At 29.4% G+C, this 14,464-nt stretch overlaps 1 protein-coding gene and 1 long non-coding RNA gene across 2 annotated transcripts in view; one reads left to right on the forward strand and one right to left on the reverse strand.

The window, feature by feature from the left end:
- LOC123300903 overlaps positions 1 to 14,464 on the reverse strand; it is an 876,857-nt gene that overhangs the window by 480,904 nt on the left and 381,489 nt on the right. The window lies entirely within an intron of this gene.
- On the forward strand, positions 2,466 to 3,667 carry LOC123300933. Its single transcript, XR_006535415.1, has 4 exons — positions 2,466 to 2,775; positions 2,855 to 3,121; positions 3,282 to 3,459; positions 3,560 to 3,667. It is a non-coding gene; the product is annotated as an uncharacterized LOC123300933 (long non-coding RNA).

Genomic DNA, 14,464 nt, shown 5'->3' on the forward strand with positions numbered 1-14,464 from the left:
AAGTATAATAAATACAAAGATTTTCAAATCACATAGAATCACATATGTATTCATCGGAGTCAAGTACAAATTATTAAGTCAAAACTGGTTTTTAAATTTAGAATACAATAAGATTATTTCATTCTAAATTATGTTACAAATACTGATTAGTTTGTGAGTAAAATATGCAGACGCTTAGGTACCATGACTACCAGTGTGTGAACTTACTACTCACAAACTAATCAGTATTTGTAACATAATTTAGAATTGTATTCTTTTAAAAATCAGGATATAGTTTTGACTTAATAATTTGTACTTGACTCCGATGAATAGATATGTAATTCTATGTGCTTTGAAAATCTTTGTATTTATTTTATAAAATGTTATTAATTAAAATTTAATCTACATTATTTTCGGTTAAAAACAACCGCTTGGATCTTTATCCATATTTTAGAAAAAATTAATTCAGTCACCTTTAAAAAAGGTATAACTTAGGTAATATTTTCAGATAAATTAATTTAAGAAAATAACAAAATGTATTTATATTTGTTGTCAGTAGTAACCAAAGGATTAACATATCAGATTGGATTACAAAATTCTGAAGGCAGGTTAAATAATTTTTGATCACCTTTTTCGTTTTATGTTTTTTTTAAAAATAAAGAATTTAAGCCTAGCTTAAAATTTCCGCAAGAATTTAAGCCTAGCTTAAAATTTCCGCAGGATAAAATAAAAAATACGGAAGGAGTAGTTGTTTATGACGTACTGTATTGCTAAACTAATATTATAATTAATTGTTTATTTTTCGAACTCAAGAACGTTAAATTCAACCGATTTAAATTATTAAACTAACATAATATGTCTACTTGGCCCTCATTATATAGTAAATCGATTTAATAATATGAAAGACAATATGGGGATGAATGAGTAAATGGGAATTTTTTTTTTATTAATCATTATTCTGTTATGGCACGAAAACTGGCCACATTTGTCTATCTTTATTGAGCGTAGGTAGAAACGAAAATTAAAGCGGGATGTTGCTAGTAAAGCAACCGAATTTCTGCCTGGAAAATTAAATTACAGTCTTTAATTATAAAACTAAATCATATGTAATTACAGACATACATAAAAAAAAATAAAAAATAAATAAAACCGACTTCAAAAGAAAAACTTTTCCAAAACAAATTAATATGCACTAAAAAGTAAAAAAGAAACTATAATAAAATGTAGTTAAAATTATTTTTATTTATGGAGTCGGTGTCAGCCATGGAAACAATTGTGGCAGAACAGTTTGCTACATTAGCTTGGCTGACACCGACTCCAAAATTAACTATCATTTTAAACATTATGTTATCGTTACTTTCTTACTTTTTAGTGCATATTAATTTGTTTTGGAAAAGTTTTTCTTTTGAGATCGGTTTTATTTTTATTAAAAGTTTTTTATTTTTATTTTTCGATTTTTAGTGAATTTAAAGTATTCATCACGCCTTCAGATTTTAAGAATCTGAAGGCGTGATATTGAGTTATTCGTCCTCTTGCCGTGCATACTTAATGTAAATTTAAGACTTTTATGGTTTTCTCATGGTCACGTTGTCAGAACTAAACCAAAATGAAATGGGACCACACGGAACCCAAGCAGGGTTCGCCGGACTAAGACACGTGGCCAAGCATTGGCCCATTAATGGTTAATGGTACTTGGCAATTTTTATTGGGCCATTGCTAGAACCAAGAAAAGGCCGATGTACGGTTCATAGAGATAGCCAGTATATATTTTTTTTATATAGCCAATGTATGGCATATCAACGGCAATTTTATGGCATATCATCATCTACTATTACTTATGCAACTTAGGCAATCTTTTAAGCCATGTATGTATAAAAGGTTGCTTCCAAACATAATGTTAATGAAATAAAAATTAGTGATTGTAAAAGGATTAAGATTTAAAAAAGTTTCATAATTCTTGATACAATAAAAGGTAATAATTGAAAGGAATGTTAGGAAATTTAGGTAGTCAATAAATTTAAAATGGATAATACATTTGAAATTTTAATGCATTTGCCATGGCTATTAAATAACAATCCGTGTCTCTGTTTGAGTGTTGACGAATAAATATCAGTTATTTATATAATTTTTTTAATGATAACTATCGATGAAAAAACGATTCTAGTTAAGTTTTGACAGTCGAAGGCTTCTCTTGAAATAAATTTCATCTTTTATTTTTGAAAAATAACCATAACAGATGACGTAACAGAATTAAAATATTTGTTTACATGTAAGAGCAACGTGTGGCTCGTATGTATAGTTCGTACAAAACCAAGTGGCACCGAACAAGAGAGAGTATAGATATAAGTGCACATACATATACATCATACACTCTCTCTTGCTCGGTGCCACTTGGTTTTGTACGAACTATACACTCACTTTTATTAGATAACTATTTTGTTATTGTTTGGCAATTGGCAGTGACTTACATGTGCAGTCGTGAAAGAGTTCCCTGTGCTATTAGAACGATTGGTCTCTCGACAATACGTAAAATAATTAATAACAGCCGTTTATTGAATAGTATTTATTGTCTAGTGTTTTTTTATTATTTTTGATTTAAAATTTTACTAAAATGTCTAAAAATTATTTGTGTTTATTATTTAACCATAACCAAAAAATCTGTGCTGTTACATTACTTCATTAGAAAGAGAGGCAGTGATAGAAAACAGTTGACTATATATGTGTATAACGCAATGTTATTTTTATTAGTGTTTTCTCCGGTAACCTTGACGGATCCACAATTAATTGAACTAAAAAGTGAGTATTCTTTTTTCAGTATGTTTAAATTATTTACAAAGATTTTCACTTATGGTCATACATTGTTTGACATTTTCAGATCAAATAGATACAATGTTGGAGACAAAGTTTTATAACCTCACACTGATAATGGAAAAAAAAAATAGAATCAACGAAAAGAAGCATATTGTATGATATTCAGCACAAAACTGATGAACTTAAAAATACTACAGTTACAAATGGATCTGCGACATCGATAAATTTAACAGAAGCTAAAAAGAGAGGGATAAATGGATCGTTGACATTGGAGAAGTTCGAAGATTTCGATAATAAACTCAGAGCGAATGATGAACACAAAGAATCTTTAGTAAGTTATCAATCTGTTAATTTTTATTGTTTTTAATTTTAATGTTTTCAGAAGTCTTTCATAAAACATTTCACATGTTTTAATGTTAAATAATTGAATAAATTAAAAAATTAGTAAGTTACAGAAGTTTTTAAATTAATTTATCAAATTTTTATTGCAGATGATTTTATATAAGATTATAACAAGGGGTGAATTAAAAATAATGTCTGCTATAAAAAAGATTATGGAAGTGACCATGGAAAAAACGGTGGAGTTAGAATACTCGGGAACAGGTCGTACTGTCAATGGCTTGGGGAAAAAAAATTTTAGCAATACGGCTACCTACAAATGTTTAGATGGTAAGCTAAGTATGTACACTATAGTGTACGTACAAGGTTATACAACAATTAATTTTTTATTGAAGATGAATATTTATATATAAAATTGATGTTTTTCCAGGAGTGCTTTCTGACCAATTTGCGGACTCAGGAGAGTTGAAAAATTTATCAGGAAAAGTGGGTCGCTGGTTATCTGGTGCAGCGGATCGCGAAGGTGGTCGTAAGGAGCGAACCAAAAAAAATTAAACTAATAAAATTTAATTCAATATTTTTAGTTTCAATAAATTTTTTTTTTCATTAAAATCGTTGCTGGCTTAGTACAAATTTTATTTATTCCCATTACTGGGATATTATTGGCTTCAATCTTTGGCCAATTAACTGAACCCATCAATGGGCCCAAGTTATCATCCGATGAAATTATTTTAATGGCCCAGTCATGGTATATAGTACTCAGCCATTGCTGCAAAACTGGCCACCAGCAATGGACCATGACTGGGCCAATTGTAAAACCTTGTATGGGAAGCACCAGCTTTCAAAAAGATAAATAATCATCAAAGTCGGTTCACCCAGTCCAAAGTTTTGAAGTAACACAAATAAAATATAATAAAAAAAATAAAAATACAGACGAATTGATAACCTACTCCTTTTTGTTTGAAGTCGGTTAAAAATTGATTTTGATTACGATTTTTTTTAACTATAAGAAGCTGCCGCGGTGGTAAAAATAGTCAAATATCCTGGTATAATAATATAGCTCTCAGGTATCAGACGTACTTTACCCTTATCTAATTTCAAAGAGAAAAAATTTCCGCACACTGCGAAGAAAGATTTTTTAGAAGAAAGTTTTGCCAAGCTAAAGATATTGAAGCTGAACAGTAATTTTCCAGAGGTATTTTTACCAATGACTTCAACAAAGAAAGCTGATAAAAATTAATTTAATAAACTCTCAACAGCAATAACAGTCACACGATATTTTCCAAATGTAAATATATCACATTAAATAAATACACAACGAAAAAAAAAAAGGATAAAGGATAAAATTAAATGAAGTATGATGGTATATAGATCTAAATAAAATAAATTTAGCACAATACTCTCCAAAGTAAAATAGAAAAACGAGAAGAAACGTAAGTAAGTAACTTGACATTACATGTACATCTAGCCCGTGTCTCTACTTTCTTCTTCTTACTCTACTAGTGTGTCTAGTCGTCCGTTGTCGATTGGGAGGTGTGCATCCACCCATTCCATATTTTTTGTGGAACCTTTAGTATACAGTCTCGTTCCTCGCTTGCTTTTAAACCATTTAATATTAAATGAATCTAATAAAACAAAGTAAAGAATAGACAATTTTGTAAGTGTATTTCATTTTACTAAAGAAATGAATGACACTATCCCGTATTTCGTGTTTTTTTTTTGTTGTTTCTTGAATAAATAAAAAAAAACATATACTAGAGAGGTAGAAAGATACCTATCTATAGTCAATGTATAATAATACTATACTTTGAATAAGATCTCGAAACAATATACATAATGTTTATGATATAAGAGCTAGAACTTGCATGGAAAAGTTGATTTTAAGGTGGGTGGAATTACACGACGAAATACATCTTGCGTATAAGAACAGTTGCTATTACTGTGCTTACGAGTGCGCATTTCGGAAAAAAGTTCCCAAATTTCTGATTTTAAAATAATTTAAATACATAAATTATAATTGATAAACAGTTTTACCGTTGGTAACACCGAGCCAGATATTGTTCTAAGAATTAAATTGAAAACTGGTATTTTAATCTGGCTGCAATTTTAATATAATTTACTTTTCTAATAAAACGAAAAAAAAAAGAAATTAAGTTGCTTTACAAACGCGCATCCAACATTAGCTTACGCACCTCTCAGTTCCATAAAATTAAAATATGGAAAATGTTGCCAGCTTTCTTACCAATAAGGTATTCCCAGTGTGGTTATTAATATGGTAAAACCCACTTTTCGACAGAATTTAACTATTTTTCGCATGCCAAGAATAGAACTTCCTATTAAATTCAAAGTTTCAGAAATTTTGACCCTTTAAAACACGAGATAATGATGGAATAGTCGAATTGTTTAATATCGTAAAATATAGCTAGGAAACTTTGCAACTTCGGGATCTCACAGCTAACATTATTCTGAGTCTGTGAAAAAAGATAGGCCAAATTTGTTTTTTCATGTTTTCAATATCTTAATTAAAACTTTCTAATCAAGAATGAAAAATCATCATCACGATTGTCTTAGTTATTTTTGAAAAAATTTGATAAATTTGTACGACAGACATTTGTTCTGGAAGTGACAGAATAGTTGAAGATGACAAATCTCTTCGCTTCATTTCAAAGTCATTTTCTTTACCTTGTAGGAATCATATGCATCCATTTAATCTAGAAAGATGTTGGTAACATGATGACACTTCAAATTTCCGCCATTTATACCATTTTTCACTCACTTTTTATACTTTCTATGAACTTAAGATGTAATGACAGGTGAAATGTATACAATAGCGTTTACAAAATTGAGACTATAGCATGGCTAGCGAAATGATGCACAAATCTAAAGACATTATATTTTGCAGCGTAAAAGAGTGATTTTTATATTAAACAAATGGTATAAAATAATTTATTGAGAAGGAAAACTTGAAAACTTTTACATAAAATTGTACAATACTTGTAGTTGCTACGCTGGATATTACTCTTAAAAGTATATCTTGTATAGTCTTTGTCTATTATGCTATAAATAGCAAATATAGACCCTATTTTTCTCTCATTTCAATATCGTATTTCATAAGATACTTTCAAAAACTATAGATTATTAACAATGTTCATAGACTGTTCACTGTTATACTTATCAAAGTAATTGTTTGGATTAAACATATATTTTCGGCTACATATTTTTCTGTCCAAGATGCTTACAAACTTTAAATATTTATTATTAAAGCCTTTGTGACAAAGAGAATCATATGAAGCACTGCTCTTGTGGTTATTATTCATTTTTACCTATTTGGCTCAGGTAACGATTTAAATATCTGATTAAAGCTTCATTACGAAATTTAAAAAAAAGCAGTTAGCCTACGTTTTTCAGATATCTATCTATAACAGAGACCACTCACATCATTGATCTTTATATCTTTTTTTTTAATTTAAACTACATCCAAAGTACAGTTAAATTTGTATGATGTGGGTGGAGTCGGCAACTTCGTTCTTTTCCAACCGACGACAGTATGATCAACTTTACCGCCCCATTAATGATAGTTGCTCACACCGCCCCCGCCGGTATGCGAACCCAAACCCTTCCAGTCAGTTGACGAACATTCTAAAGACGATTTAGATCACACAACCAAGGAGCTGATTCTAATTTAGCGATTTGGTTTAACTAAAAAGTAGGTACATATTTCAAAAGGGTGAAGGCATAAATGTTTGTCATAATAGCCGATATGCTGACTTGAAATTTCAATTAATATTGGTCGCTATTTTTTGCCGATAGCGTCGGAAATGGTACTGCAGTAGCTTGAGCTTGTTAGCGTGGTTGCGGTAATGCGAGGGGAAATGGGGGACGTCCAGTTTCAAAGTATACAAATACGGCAATCTGGAAACCGATATAACCGATGCTGTTATTGTCGATACATTCATATTTGTGTTTCTACAGGAATCTGGCCGAGACTTTTCATTTTCGTGGTTATAACCGGTTAATATTTTAAAAACGATATCGTTATAACCGATTTTGAGTGTATTCAATAACGTTTTGATACAAATTTTAAAATCATTAACCGCCTTCTAAAAAAAGGAGACTATCAAATTCGACTGTTTGTTTTTATATGTCTGTTGCACCATTATTCCCGCAATCATAAATTGATTTTGATGATTCTTTTTGATAAGTCATCCCTGAGAAGTGGTCCCATGTAAATTTTATCGAAATTGACTTAAAGTATAAAATAAATTTTTGTTTTTGCAAAAAAAATAATCGAATCACAAAAATGAAGATTATCAGAAAAAAAGTATTGAAGGTTAATTTTTTTGTGCATTTTTTGGAGTTCTATTTTTTGCAAGAAGTTGTTATTGATAATTCTTAGCTGTAAATTTCTTGCTATTATACTATTATGAAAATTCTTTTAGACATGAAAATTTTTCGTCTCTTATTTTATATACAACGTCTATGTTACAAGAAGTTCTCAAGTATCTTAGATACTTATATGATGGAACAAGAAGAACTCAACACAATTGTCGATGTATTTAGTGAATTTTTACTATGTATAATAATATACATAGGGTTATTCTAAATAAGAAACATCTTCATAAACATTTTAAAAGATAAAATTATTACTTTATTATAAATTTCTATACAGTTTGCATAAAAATATTATTACATTAGCTTTAAACAGATATTTCTGATTGAAAAACAAAGAGCATCATTCTCTATTTCTATATATTATAAATGCGAAAGTGAGCATGTTTGTTTGTTTGATTGTTACTCTTTCACGCTAAAACTAGCGAATGGTTTTTAATGAAACTGTACAGAAATATAGCTCATACTTCAGAATAATACATGGGATATAATTTATAAAGATATATCAATAAAAAAAAATTCATTTAATTTGACATTACCATAAATTACAGATTTCTGTTAAAGTAGTCATTTGACATTACCATAAATTACAGATTTCTGAAAAAAAGTCAATATAAAATATTTCACGGCCATCCTTTCATAATACATTTAAAAAATAGAAAACCATACATTTATTTTAGCTGTGTAAAACAATTCTTACCATTATTTAGAGTTTTATAAAAGGGGGTAAGCGAGAGAATTATTTATCAATTTGCACTTTTAAACCCAGCGAAGCGGGTTGGTATCACTCTGGTAATATATAAAGATTCAAGGATATATTTTTATGGAAATATTTCTATATCTTTATACACAAAAGCATTACGCATGCAGAAGGGAATCATAAATGAACTGCAAGAATATGAACTTTTTTTTAAGATGTTTAGTTTTTTCAAGGTAGAATTATATTTTTCTTTCTGCTGTACAATAAAAGTTCACAGTATGATTATTTTAATTATTAAGCTTAAGTTACACTAAATCAGTAGATGGCTCAATAATTGTACTACCTGTGTTATTTATTATTATTATTATATAACACAATTAGAAATTTAAAGAAACATCCGATCCAAAATCAGGTATGATAGATTTGTCTATGACATCGAGCTACTAAACAAATGAATCGATTTTAGTATTTTCGTTTGTTTGAAAGATATTTTGATTGATATTGTTCTTATGTTTCAAGAAAATTCGCTCAGATGTTGGAAGATCCTTACGTCTTTTCTAGTTGTTTCGGGTACGTAACCAAACAAGCACTTGAAACATAGCTGCTGAGAACACTCTCAATTAAACTACCTATCAAATTATATATATTATATATTCTTTATTTTTTGATTTGTCTCTATGCACTTATCACAATTTACATTTCTTTTTTTTACATTCTATTGTCATTGAACTAGGTAAAAAAAAAATTAAAAATAAAATAAAATTATAATATATTACATTCAAAAAACCTTTCAAATTAAAATGTTTACGTAAAAATGTGTCAAACAAAAGTTGTTTATTTTTTTATAAGAAACATTTTAAATTTAAACCTTGTTGCTCTTTTACGAGCTCGACCTCAGTTTTAACGGAGCACGCTATACAAATTTCAGCTTAATATCCCTTTTCGTTTTTGAGTTATCGTGTACACAGACAGGCGGACGGACTGACAAACAACCGAAAATGCACTAATTAGATAATTTTATGAAACTCCATACCAAATTTTTGTTCGTAGCATCAATATTTTTAAGCGTTACAAACTTGGGACTAAACTAAATATACCTTGATATATTTCATATATATATATATGTGTCTGGTATGAATAAAAGTGATTGTTAAGTGAACTGATAGTCATAGAATCAAAATATTTTCATTGATATTATTCATGTGAGACTGAACTGTAAAACATGCACAATCATGGTCATTAATGACTGACTGACTGTTTACGAATAAGTTAAAAGAATAAAATAACAAAATTTATTAAAAATCTAACTTGACTCAAATCAAATCAACAATACGTGTTTTGTATGAAAATCCTTCCCTAATTGCAAACTAGTGTATATAATACATTCATTTTATAATATAATATTTCATAATGTTGAAGTTTCTTGTCTCTATATTTTCGTTTTTCCAAACTCTCTCACAGACACAAAAAAAAGCAAAAAGCATGATAATATACGTATTTATATTAAATTTATATTCTGTATATAATATTGTTGGGGAAAAACATGTTCTGGTGTTTGATGTTAACAACATAAAAGGGATGATGACTACCAAAAAAAAGCTGTAAATATTACTATAGAATATTGTAAGCGGCAAAAGAAAAACGAACATTTCCATTAATTTCCAATTTTTATACCATGTATTTGAAATATATCAAGGTATATAAAGTTTAGTCCCAAGTTTGTAACGTTTGAAAATATTGGTGCTACCAACAAAATTTTGGTAGAGGTGTTCATAAAATCACCTAATTAATCCGTTTTCGGTTGTCTCTCCGTATGTCTGTCTGTCTGTCAACACGATAACTTAAAAGCGAAAAGACATATGAAGGCGAAATTTTTATTGCGTGCTTAGGACGTAAAAAGTAAGGTTGAGTTAGTAAACGGGCAACATAGGCCAATTGGGTCTTGAGCCCGTAGGACTTATCTTGTATACCGGAAGAGATAGAACAAATTTAACATGTTCCTTAAAAAAATAAACAACTTTTGTTTGAAATATTTTTTCCTAAACATCACTGTTTACCTGCGAGGGAGCAAATTAAGTGCAAATTTGTGTGTGTGTGTATTATATGGGAATATCAATTACATGTGTGTGGCTATCTATGAGTGGATATCTTTCTCTATTTACATGACGTAAATGATTGGATCATCAACACTGTCTATACATGATATTTCAACAATTAACTCAGTCAATTGTTTGTGTTCATTTGTTTTTTCAATGATATTGAGTGTAATGTATTCTTCGAAAAAAATCAGAAATTTTCTTATTTCTCATCTATATCTTCATGAAAATCTCAAAAAAAACTCAAATGTCACGAACTACGAAATGTGGGAGATTCCTCAATAATAAATACACATAGTCAGCATATGGGGAATCAGAATTATAATAAGGGGAATCAGAATTATATATATGAATATTGATCCAGATATGATATTAAGATTATTATTTATTTATATAAGAAACGGTGTTTCTTAAATTATATAACATATTGTCCAAAAAACGTGAATTGATTGGATTTAATTCAATTTGGGAGCAAAATCAAATGAATAAAAATAATAAAAAATTGTATTCCGATAAATTAAGAACGTATTAATACAATGACAGTTGAGCACAGATTCTTGTGAGGTAGGCATATTTGATTTTTTAACAAACCTGTACGTAGCATAGGTCATAATTTATTAGCCGTATAAGGTTTAAATTTTAAATTTGTGAACTGTATCTAGTTTTGTAGCAATTTTTTTTTTTTGCACTTTCTGAAACAAATATCGACAAGTTTACATTTTCCGAATTCAATATTCAGCAAAATGTATTATGGGTTCTTGTGAATCCATTTTGCCATTTTTTCAAACGTACCTATTTGAAAACGTTTTTTATTTTAAATTTTAATAGAAGTATCAATTTTGATTACTACTAAATCCATTTCGAATAATTTATAAGCATTCAAATACGTCAAATTTAAAAAACACCCGACAAATTTTTCGGGTACGAAACTCTCAACTCGCAACTTGAAACATATCTAAGCACACTCTCCATTAAATTGCGCTTTTTCTTAAAGCCTTATCCAAACTGAATCGATTTTGAGGACCATGGCCAATTTTTTTGGTTGTTCCGGGTACGGAACCCTAAACTTGCACTTGAAACAAAGCTAAGAAATCTCTCCATTAAATTACCTTTCAAACGAAACGAAAACAATCTAAATCGGATCATCCGTTTAGGCACTACAATGCCACTGACAGACAGACAGACACACATAGGGTTCAAACTTATAACACCCATTTTTTTTATTGGTTTGTGGGTTAAAAGACAAACTGTACAAAGCTATGGTTTCATTTACAAAAAGAAATATTCGTCTACACACCCGGTATTAAAATTAAACGAACTTACTATAAAGAAATCAAAATATAAAAACATTAATTTATTTTACTGTTTTCGAAACGAAAGTGATGTATCCCAAAAAATAAGAAAGTTTTTTTTTTTTTGTCTTTCTTTCCATGTTTTGGTTATGAACATTAGTTAAATGTAAAAACACAATACACTTCAAAATGTTTATATATTTACTACACAAGTGACCATTAATATTATGTGGGTGAAATGGGATTGGTTCTTTATTGTCCTTAAATAAATAAAAGCTTATTACTTTAATTGGACAATGTCTTTCATACAAATGTGGATTAAAAAGAAAAAAATGTTTTTTATACCATGTTTATATGAAATATAACGGGTGAGCCATTTAGCGTTTTAAATTTGAACTGTCTATATTTCGACATTGTAAACGTCAAATACCATTCGGAAAGTGGCAGATATTTAGTAAAAAGTCTAAAATTACGAAATGGGTGGCTATTCGCTAAATGAAAACCGGAAAACTTTTTTCCAAAGTGGTGAGTCTTCAACAAAAATGTGAGAAATTTGGCAAAAAACATGTACAGACAATAAGTGCCATCAGTTCAATTTGTGAAACAATTTGTGAAGCGTGTGCGTGAAGCTGGCTTGTTGATGGGTAAAAATGTATCCTATCTTCGGAAATCACATAATAAGCAGAAATGTGATTTGACTCCATTAGACTTTTTTCTTCGAGAAGCGGTTAAAAATAAATGTTCGATAACCTTCCAGAAACAATTTCAGTTTGTAACGCTTAAAAATATTGATACTACGAACAAAATTTTGGTATACGTGTTCATAGAATCACCTAATTAGTCCATTTTCGGCTTCTGTCCGCCTGTACGTCTGTCTTGCAACACGATAACTCAAAAACGAAAAGAGATATTAAGATGAAATTTTTATAGCGTACTCAGGACGTAAGAAGTCAGGTCGAGTTCGTAAATGAGGAATATAGGGCAATTTGGTCTTCGGTCCGTGGGACCCATCTTGTAAACCGTTAGAGATAGAGCAAAAGTTTAAATATAAAAAATGTTCTTTATAATAAACAACTTTTGTTTGAAACATTTTTTTGTAAACACCACTGCTTACCCACGAGGGCGCTAATTAGGTGTAAATTTTATAGAACGTATTAATATGGATTTATCAGTTATGTACCTATGTGTGACATGTATAGGTAGGTGTATGTGTAATGTGATACAGTTATCAACATTTTCTATGCATGGTATTTCAACAATTAACTCAGTCAATTGTTTGTTTTCACTTAGTTATAGATACTTTAAAATTTCTTTATTATTTTTTAGAGAAATTTTTAAATAATACTTACAGATATTTTGTATTTATTCTAAATATATTTTGTATTTATTTACAGCAAAGTATTACTTTCAAGGAGATTATAGTGAGATTATAAAATCGTATTCAGGAACTATTTTATTTAGATCAGACACATCAAATATAAATAACGATTTCAAGCCCATAGTTTTCTAGGACAATGAACAAAGAATTCATAACGATTGTCTTCATGGATGTATTTCAGTTAAGCTGTGTTTCCATACATATTTACATGATAGCAGCTGTTTAATACTACTTTTTTTCTACCCAGAGTTTCAACTGTAGATATACGTAATGTAAAAATATTTGTATTTAAGAAACGTGCATTTATTGCAAAAAAAAAGTATATGCAAAAAATGTTCACCTTGAGTATATGAAAAAATGTCCGGCAAAATCCTGAGTATTAAGAGATTTTCCAAACTGTTGACAGTTGAGGGAAATCAACACTATTCTCTACTTTCTGGGTGAAAGATTTTATCATTCCTGGGAGAACGAAGGTCAACTCTAAAGAAATGCAAATGCATGAATGGGTACAAATGCATGTAGCATATCGCATCTGGTAAAGGAAAGAGATACCTTTACAGGCATTGTTTGAATAAATTACCTATCATTAGAAGAAATTTTTATGATAATTATAAAGAAATTATTTTTTTCACACAGTTATTGGCTATACACTCATATCAAAGATAGCATATCACTGTTAACAAGTGAAATTTACATAATTTAAAAATTCCCCGAGAAATTTTTCGGGTACGGGACCCTTAGCTCGCACTTGAAACGTATCTAAGAACACTCTCCATTAAATAAACTTTTTCCTTAGATTCTTCTCCAGACTGAACCGATTATGAGAATCATCTCTTTTTTAGTTGTTCTGGATACGAAACCCCAAACTCGCACTTGAAAGCTAATGATATTCTCTATTAAATTAACTTTCAAACGACACTAAAAAAATCCAAATCGGTTAATCCGTTTTGGAGCTACAGTCCCACAGACAGACACACAGACAGGCACACAGTCAGGCACAGCGGTCAAATTAATAGCACTTTTTTTTTTGTTCGGTGGTTTAAAAAATCAAAATCTCTTCATTGTTTAGGCGCTACGATGCCACAAACAGACAAACATAGTGGTCAAACTGATAACACTCTTTTTTTGATTCGGGGATTAAAAAGATTATTTTTAATGAAAGCCTTTTCACCTTTTAGTGATTTTGTGTGTTTTTTGTAATTTGAAATTATTTCGATTGGTTTTCAATATCGTGTAATTTTTAGTTGGATTAGGACTTTGAACGAGTCTTTTATATTTTCTCGATTTATCATTAAAGAATGGATTATCGTAAAATCTGGCCAGTTAATAAAAGAACTACAAATAAATAATTATTGTGTCAACAATATCAAAATTTAACTCAAGAAATTAAGTGTTTGATTGTCTCAGAATTATAGTATAACAAGAAAATATTTAACAATTATTTATTTTTTACCATGCTAAAGATAATACTTTTCTTAAC

Source organism: Chrysoperla carnea, chromosome 5 (genome assembly GCF_905475395.1).
Source record: "Chrysoperla carnea chromosome 5, inChrCarn1.1, whole genome shotgun sequence".
In the NCBI taxonomy this organism is placed as follows: Eukaryota; Metazoa; Arthropoda; class Insecta; order Neuroptera; family Chrysopidae; genus Chrysoperla; species Chrysoperla carnea.